This window comes from Mugil cephalus, chromosome 2 (assembly GCF_022458985.1).
Source record: "Mugil cephalus isolate CIBA_MC_2020 chromosome 2, CIBA_Mcephalus_1.1, whole genome shotgun sequence".
In the NCBI taxonomy this organism is placed as follows: Eukaryota; Metazoa; Chordata; class Actinopteri; order Mugiliformes; family Mugilidae; genus Mugil; species Mugil cephalus.
Window position 1 is genome coordinate 29,955,903 of NC_061771.1, and position 7,964 is coordinate 29,963,866.

Below are 7,964 nucleotides of genomic sequence, written 5' to 3' on the forward strand. Positions count from 1 at the left end.
ACTTGATGAATGAACTGGCTTATCCAGGCTCTCCGCTTCATTTCCTGTTAATTCCAGTTGTTGGACTTTCTTTTGAGCGGGTGGGAGCCTTTTTTTGTGCTGTGAACCTCTTTAATCACTTGCATTGTAAGTTGAAGCAGTACACCAAAAAGTGTCACATAGAAGCTTAAAGAGATGCCTCACATTTAGTTTGTTCTGTTTAATATTATGGACAGATTTTTCATTTCCTCAGACACAAACACTCTGGATGTGTGTCTATGCAAAACGTAAGTTAGGGATAAAGTGCTGTAGATTGTTTTTCCCCAGTTCCTTTGGTGGTTTGGGCGCTTTAGATGTATTCCTTAGTTTTTCTTAGCACTGCAGCACATGTTATTCCTGCAATCCCTACAATGTTCCTCTATTGCAGTAGTTACGCACGTCCTTCTATTATTTACTGTGGGTCATTTCAAGAGTTGTAGCTGTGTTCAGCTTCAGATTAAAAACATTTACAATTTTTTATTTATTTTTTTTAAATGGTATCATACTTTTAAGTACAACAAGGTTGATTACAGCTTCAATCCTCAGATATTCAAATATATCAGTAAGAAAACAAAGAAAAACAATTCAGTTTTGTTAAATCTAAAGTGTCATGATGTTTAGACTTTGGCCTGAGTTGATTTGATTTGTTTGCTGTGGCTCAGTTGTTCATTTAAAGCTTTGGTTAAAATGTTAAACAATAGAAATGAAATAAACAGCGAAGGATAAAATCACATTTCAACACACAAATCATTCATAATTGTTGAATTAGAACAAATAAAAGGACTTCCCTTCACTACTGCCGACCAGGAATAAACACTAGTCCTCCTTCTTTGTCACGTGTTTAGTTTTATGATGCAAACTGTTGATCCAGGTTCAAATCTGCAGCTACTTCCTGCTCTGAAAATTTGTTCTTTCTGCTGTGAAGTGAAGCAGTTCCTCCGTGCAGCTACAAACAATGTAAGTAGGCTCTGAACCGTTTGTATTCACTGTAGATTATTTACCTTGATGATGGTGGTCATTTCATTCAAGATCAGGAAATCATGATCAAATCAGAGTTTTTAACATTGGCTCCTTTAAACGTTCAACGTTAAAGTGGAAAATCTTCTTCCAGGACTCTTGGTTGTTCAGCACTAGATATAAATTGTCAGGATAATAAGAGCAATGTGTGTGTAACTGTAACACGTCTGTGGCGTCTATGACATGAATGATGTGGATTTTATTGTGATTTGTTTTGTCGTCTGCTCCTCTTCCTGGAACAAGTCAGAGTCTGATAACTCCTCCCTCTTCCTGGAGCAGCTCCACTCATATTTCCTCATGTCTCTTGTTCCCTCCCCTTTAGATCTCTACATTGAAGATGGGTGTAAGCAGCATGTGGTGAAGTGTGAGAGCTGACAGGCTCCATTCACTGTCAATCACATGTTGTTCATGATCAGAGCTCAGACTAGTTTCACTTCTAGCAAACAGAAACTCACACAGTCGTCGACACTGAGAGGTGAAATGGAGCAGAAAGGAGTTCAGCTGGACAGAGAAACCTTCTCTTGTTCCATCTGTCTGGATCTACTGAAGGATCCTGTATCTATTCACTGTGGACACAGCTACTGCATGAACTGCATTAAAAGCCACTGGGATGAAGAAGACCAGAAGGGAATCTACAGCTGCCCTCAGTGCAGGAAGACTTTCATACCGAGGCCTGTCCTGGAGAAAAACACCATGTTAGCAGAGTTAGTGGAGCAGCTGAAGAAGACTGGACTCCAAGCTGCTCCAGCTGATCACTGCTATGCTGGACCTGAAGATGTGGCCTGTGATGTCTGCACTGGGAGGAAGCTGAAAGCCTTCAAGTCCTGTCTGGTCTGTTTAGCCTCTTACTGTGAGAAACACCTCCAACCTCACTATGATGCAGCTCCATTAAAGAAACACAAGCTGGTGGAGCCCTCCAAGAAGCTCCAGGAGAACATCTGCTCTCGTCATGATAAGATGATGGAGATTTTCTGTCGTACTGATCAGCAGAGTATTGTTTATCTCTGCTCTGTGGATGAACATAAAGGCCACGACACAGTCTCAGCTGCAGCAGAAAGGACTGAGAAGCAGAAGGAGGTGGAGGTGATGCTAGAAAACATCCAGCAGACGATCCAGGAGAGACGCAAAGACGTGTGGAGCTGCTTAGACAGGAGCTGAAGGCCATGGCTCACTCTGCTGATAAAACAGTGGAGGACAGTCGGGAGATCTTCACTGAGATGATCCGTCTCCTCCAGAAAAGAAGCTCTGATGTGGAGCAGCTGGTCAGATCCCAGCAGGAAACTGAAGAGAGTCGAGTCAAAGATGTTGAGGAGAAGCTGGAGCAGCAGATCACTGAGCTGGAGAGGAAAGGCTCCGAGCTGAAGCAGCTCTTAAACACAGAGGATCACAACCAGTTTCTACACAACTACCCCTCACTGCCACCAACCCAGTGAGTCTACACACTCATCCAGCATCAAGATTCGTCCTTGAGGAACTTTGATGGCGTGAAGCAGCTGTGACAGAGACCAGAGAGAAACTACAGGACATTCTGAGAGAGACATGGACAAACATCTCAGTGACAGTGACTGAAGTGGATGTTTTACTGCCACAACCAGAGCCAAAGACCAGAGATGAATTCTGGAAATACTCATGTGAAATCACACTGGATCCAAACACAGCAAACAAATATCTGTTATTATCTGAGGGGAACAGAAAAGTAACAGTAATGAAACAACCTCGGTCTTATTCTCATCATCCAGACAGATTCACTTATTCTGATCAGGTCCTGAGTAGAGAGAGTCTGACTGGACGTTGTTACTGGGAGGTGGAGTGGAGAGGAAGAGGAGTTTATGTAGCAGGTCGCATACAAGAATATCAGCAGAGCAGGGGAGTCACATGAATGTAGATTTGGATTCAATGACAAATCTTGGTCATTATTTTGTGAAACAAACAGATACACATTTCACCACAACAAAGTCCAAACTCCCGTCTCAGGTCCTGGTTCCTCCAGAGTAGGAGTGTACCTGGATCACAGAGCAGGTCTTCTGTCTTTCTACAGCGTCTCTGAAACCATGACTCTCCTCCACAGAGTCCAGACCACATTCACTCAGCCTCTCTATGCTGGACTTGGACTCTGGTTATTTGATTCTCGATTCTGGTTATTTTATGATGTTGGATCCACTGCTGAGTTGATGAAAGTGAAATAGACAGAAATCTCTTCAGGGACAGTTGGTTAAAATGTGTCTTCTAGTCTCCAGGTGATTTGGTCTCCATGGTTGTAGCTGAGAGCTCATTGTTGTGTCATGTCTTCACTGCTCAGAGATCAGCTGTCAGTCACACTTTGTGGGCGGTACTTTGTCGTCTCCTGGTTTGTTGTTTGCTTGATGTTGGACTTTGTTTGGGTGGCGCTCCTTCCTGTGTCTGTTTAGCCACGGAGGCTCTCACTGCTCACCATGACTTTGATTCACATAAACTGACATTTGTCCACATGAGAATCTGAACTTGTCTGTGCTCTGAACGTCTCATCAACATTTGTGTTGATGTGTTTGTATGTTGTTGTTCCTCTTCCGCTGCATTGGCCTCAACAGAGAAAACCAGCAGACCTTCCTTTATCACAGAGATTTAGTTTCTGACTTTGGAAGAAAGAAATCTACAAATTACATTTCCACTGAGTGGTTTGGAGACCACATGTGTTGTTGTTGTTGTTGTTGTTGTTGGTTGTTGAAATGGATGAAGAGACGAGCTCATGTCAACTGTAGTGATCAATCATCATCAATCAGGACATCAGTCATTATCTGATTGTACATAGCTGATATTCTGAGTCCAACTAACTGATTGTGTGGATGAAGTGAATCTGTGCATGAAATGACTGACAAGAGTCATTGATCAGACTTTACTGATTTAATGGGAGAACAAACTGAAGCTTCACATGATGAATAAAGCTGCTGTTTGTCACACATGAACAAAATGACCGTCTCCTGTCTTTATTCCAGGATCTCAGCATTTTGCATTTGGTTCTTTTTTGTTGCATATTTGTTTTTTCTTTTTCTTTTGGAATCAAATAGTCCTTAAGTTGACAGCCTTGTGTTTTCTGTTCAACTTTCTGCCACATCTCTGTCTGTCTGTGTTCTCTGAGCCCTGTTACATGGAGGAAGATGAAGCTCTTGATGAGACAATCCAGCAGAAGAGTCTGACACAGGCCTTGTAGTGTTCAAAGTTTAACGTTACATTTTCTAGTCCTTTTAAATTGTGGTAATATTATATTTGCATACAACAATGTTGGAACATTGTTCAGAATAAACCAGGTAATAATTTTACAGGTAATAAGATTTTGTTGTGAACCCAAATGTAGGAGCCATTTAATCTCACATCCAGTGTTTATTTTATGTTAATAAGTGATATAAGTATTTATGTTTTCACTATTTAGTTGAATGGTATTTGTAGTGGTGGCCCCTAGATGGCGATAACATTTCTACCTGCACAGGAAATAAGAGGTCAGAGGTCACAGGTGAGGGGGGGTGGAGTTAAATGCCACAGGTGTGCATTGATTGAGGGAGAAGACACATGGATGATGTTAGCAATCGACTGTTAGCTTTAATCTGATAGCATTCGTGAATAAGCATCCGTGTTAGCATCCATATTAACATTGATCCGTGTTAGCATCCGCCTGTTATCATCTGGATTGGAATCCGCCTGTTAGCATCCGTGTTAGCATTCAACTGATTTGTTTGTTTATTAATTTATTCGTTAGCATTCGTCTGTTAGTCTTCATCTGATAGAATTCTTCTGTTAGCATCCGTGTTAGCATTCATCTGATAGCATTCGTGTATTGGCGCCCATGTTAGCATCCGTATTAGCACTGATTTGTGATAGTATCCGTATTAGCATGGACTCATGTTAGCATCCATATTGGCATTCATCTGTTAGCATCCGTATTAGCATTCGTCTGTTAGCATCTGGGTTGGAATCCACCTGTTAGCATACGTGTTAGCATTCAACTGATTTGTATGTTCATTAATTCATCTGTTAGCATTCGTCTGTTAGCCTTCATCTGATAGCATTCGTGTATTAGCGCCCATGTTAGCATCCGTATTAGCATCGATCCGTGTTAGCATCCATATTGGCAGTCATCTGTTAGCATCCGTATTAGCATTCGTCTTGTTAGCATCTGGGTTGGAATCCGCCTGTTAGCTTCTGTGTTAGCATTCAAATGATTTGTATGTTCATTAATTCATCTGTTAGCATTGATAGCATTCTTGTGTTAGCAACCGTGTTAGCAGTTGTCTGTTAGCATTCATCTGTTTAGCATCCAGTGATAGCAACTGATCTGTTAGCATTCATCTCTGAGCATTAGTCTGTTAGCATCCGTCTTAGCATTTAACTGATTTGTATGTTCAGTCATTCATCTGATAGCATTGGTCTGTTAGCCTTCATCTGATGGCATTCATCTGTTAGCATTCGACTGTTAGCTTTAATCTGATAGCATTCGTGAATAAGCATCTGCGTTAGCATTCGTGTATTAGTGTCCGTGTTAGCATCCATATTAACATAGATCCGTGTTAGCATCCGCCTGTTAGCATTCGTCTGTTAGCATCTGGATTGGAATCCGCCTGTTAGCATCCGTGTTAGCATTCAACTGATTTGTATGTTTATTAATTCATTTGTTAGCATTCGTTTGTTAGTCTTCATCTGATAGAATTCTTCTGTTAGCATCCGTGTTAGCATTCGTCTGTGACAGTCTGTGTTGTATTCGTCTTTCAGCATTGCACTGTTAGCCTTCATATGATAGCATTCGTGTATTAGCGTTCGTATTAGCATTGATTTGTGTAAGCATCCGTATTAGCATGGATCCATGTTAGCATTGGCCCTATGGCATTCATTCTGTTAGCATCCGTATCAGCATTCGTCTGTTAGCACCTGGGTTGGAATCCGCCTGTTAGCATACGTGTTAGCATTCAACTGATTTGTATGTTCATTAATTCATGTGTTTAGCATTGATAGCATTCTTGTGTTAGCAACCGTGTTAGCAGTTGTCTGTTAGCATTCATCTGATTTGTATGTTAGCATCCGTGTAAGCATGCATCTGTTACCATGGCGCGTTAGCATATTAACTGATTTATATTCGATACTCTGTTAGCATCTGCCTGTTAGCATACCATATGTCAGCATTCTTGTGTTAGCATTCATATGATTTATATGTTAGCATCAGTGTGTTAGCATTCTTCCGTTAGAATTAGTCTGTTAACATTCATATGATTTATATGTTAGCATCTGTTTAGCATCTGTATGTTAGCATTCATCTGATTTGTATGTTGGCATGTTAGCAACCGTGTTAGCATCCGTCTGTTAGCATCCGTGTTAGCATTCGTATGTTAGCATTCATCTCATTTAACGTTAGTTTCTGTGTGTTAGCATTCATCTTTAGCATTCGTATGAGTTGTATGCTAGCATGCGTCTGTCAGCATCCGGGTTAGCATCTGCCTCTTAGCATCCATGTTAGCATCCGTAGGTTAACCTTCATCTGTTAGCATTCATCTGTTAGCATCCATATGCTAGCGTCCATCTACTAGCATTAATCTGATTTGTATGTTAACACTACAATGTAAATTCAATGATTTATGGCTCCAGAAGGAAGAATTTAAAGCACGTTTAAAGCCGGTGGATGGGAAAAACACTGTGTTCCAAATTATTATGCAAATTGTATTTAAGTGTCATAACGATTACATGTTTTGTTTTTCAATCAAACTCATGGATGGTATTGTGTCGCATGGCTCTTTGGATCACTGAGATCAATCTCAGACACCTGTGATAATTAGTTTGCTGGATGAGTCAGTTAATCCAATCATAAAATTACTTAAAATTAATTACAAAGTATCTTAAATTAAAATAATGCAGGAAAATTCAAGTACTTCAATAAAAAATAAAATCAATAAAATAACAAAAAATAAATTAAGCACATGTAACATTATTTCCAAACCTTTGTACTTTCCACCAGGCTCTGCGTGTCTTTGAAAGCTGAAATGTCCGTTTGTTTTGGTGGACACAGAAGACACTGCATGATGTAGCTGCTGCACTTTTTGTAACACAGACATGCTTCCAACATGAGGCCAAGGATGTTCCTCCTCGTCTGTGTCTGCATTGCCAACAGTTGATTTTGACATTTTTTTTTTCCGTTTCTCTGTTTCGTTTGCGAACACTGTGAACTGTAAAACTAACCCGTGACCCGTCCCACCGCTGAGGTTGAGCATGGTCACGTGACGAGACTGCACGGCTACGTTTGATTGGTGAAACACAGTCACGTGGTAGAGCCTTTGGCGGAAGTCTCGCTCTCTGTCAAAATAAAACGTTAAAATGAGGCGTACGCGGGGGAACAGTAACGAGTCATTGTAGCCTCATGTAGCGGAGTAAGAGTAGTTTCTTCTTCACAAATCTACTCGAGTAAAAGTAAAAGTTATAGTGATTTAAAACTACTCCTAGAAGTACAATGTTTTTCACAAACATACTCAAGTAAATGTAACGGAGTAAATGTAACTCGTTACTACCCATCTCTGTGGTTTACTCCAGTGTTTCCCACTGCCCTGCATGTTTTCCATGTTTCCCTCCTCCAACACACTGATTGAAATGAACGGCTCCTTATCAGGCCACTGCAGAGCTTGATGACGAGCTGATCATCTGAATCAGGTGTGTTGGAGGAGGGAAACATCAAAAACATGCAGGGCAGTGGGCCCCGAGGGACCGGGATGAGAAACACTGGTTTACTCTTCCTCAAAGCCCATGTGAAGGCAAAATAAAAAAAGTTTAAAAGCTCAGAATGAAGGCACACAGGTATGAGTTCAGAATACTCTAAAGGAGGACACTAAAAAATGAACTATGCCCTAGCTCTGCCCAGCTGAGACTGATGACAGACTTTGAGAAATTTGAGCCGTCGAGTCACTTGTGAAGCTCCTCAC

At 41.0% G+C, this 7,964-nt stretch overlaps 1 pseudogene; it reads left to right on the top strand.

Moving 5' to 3' along the window:
* Positions 1 to 1,451: 1,451 nt before the first annotated feature.
* LOC125002141 lies at positions 1,452 to 2,417 on the top strand (annotated as a pseudogene).
* The last annotated feature ends 5,547 nt before the right edge of the window (positions 2,418 to 7,964 follow it).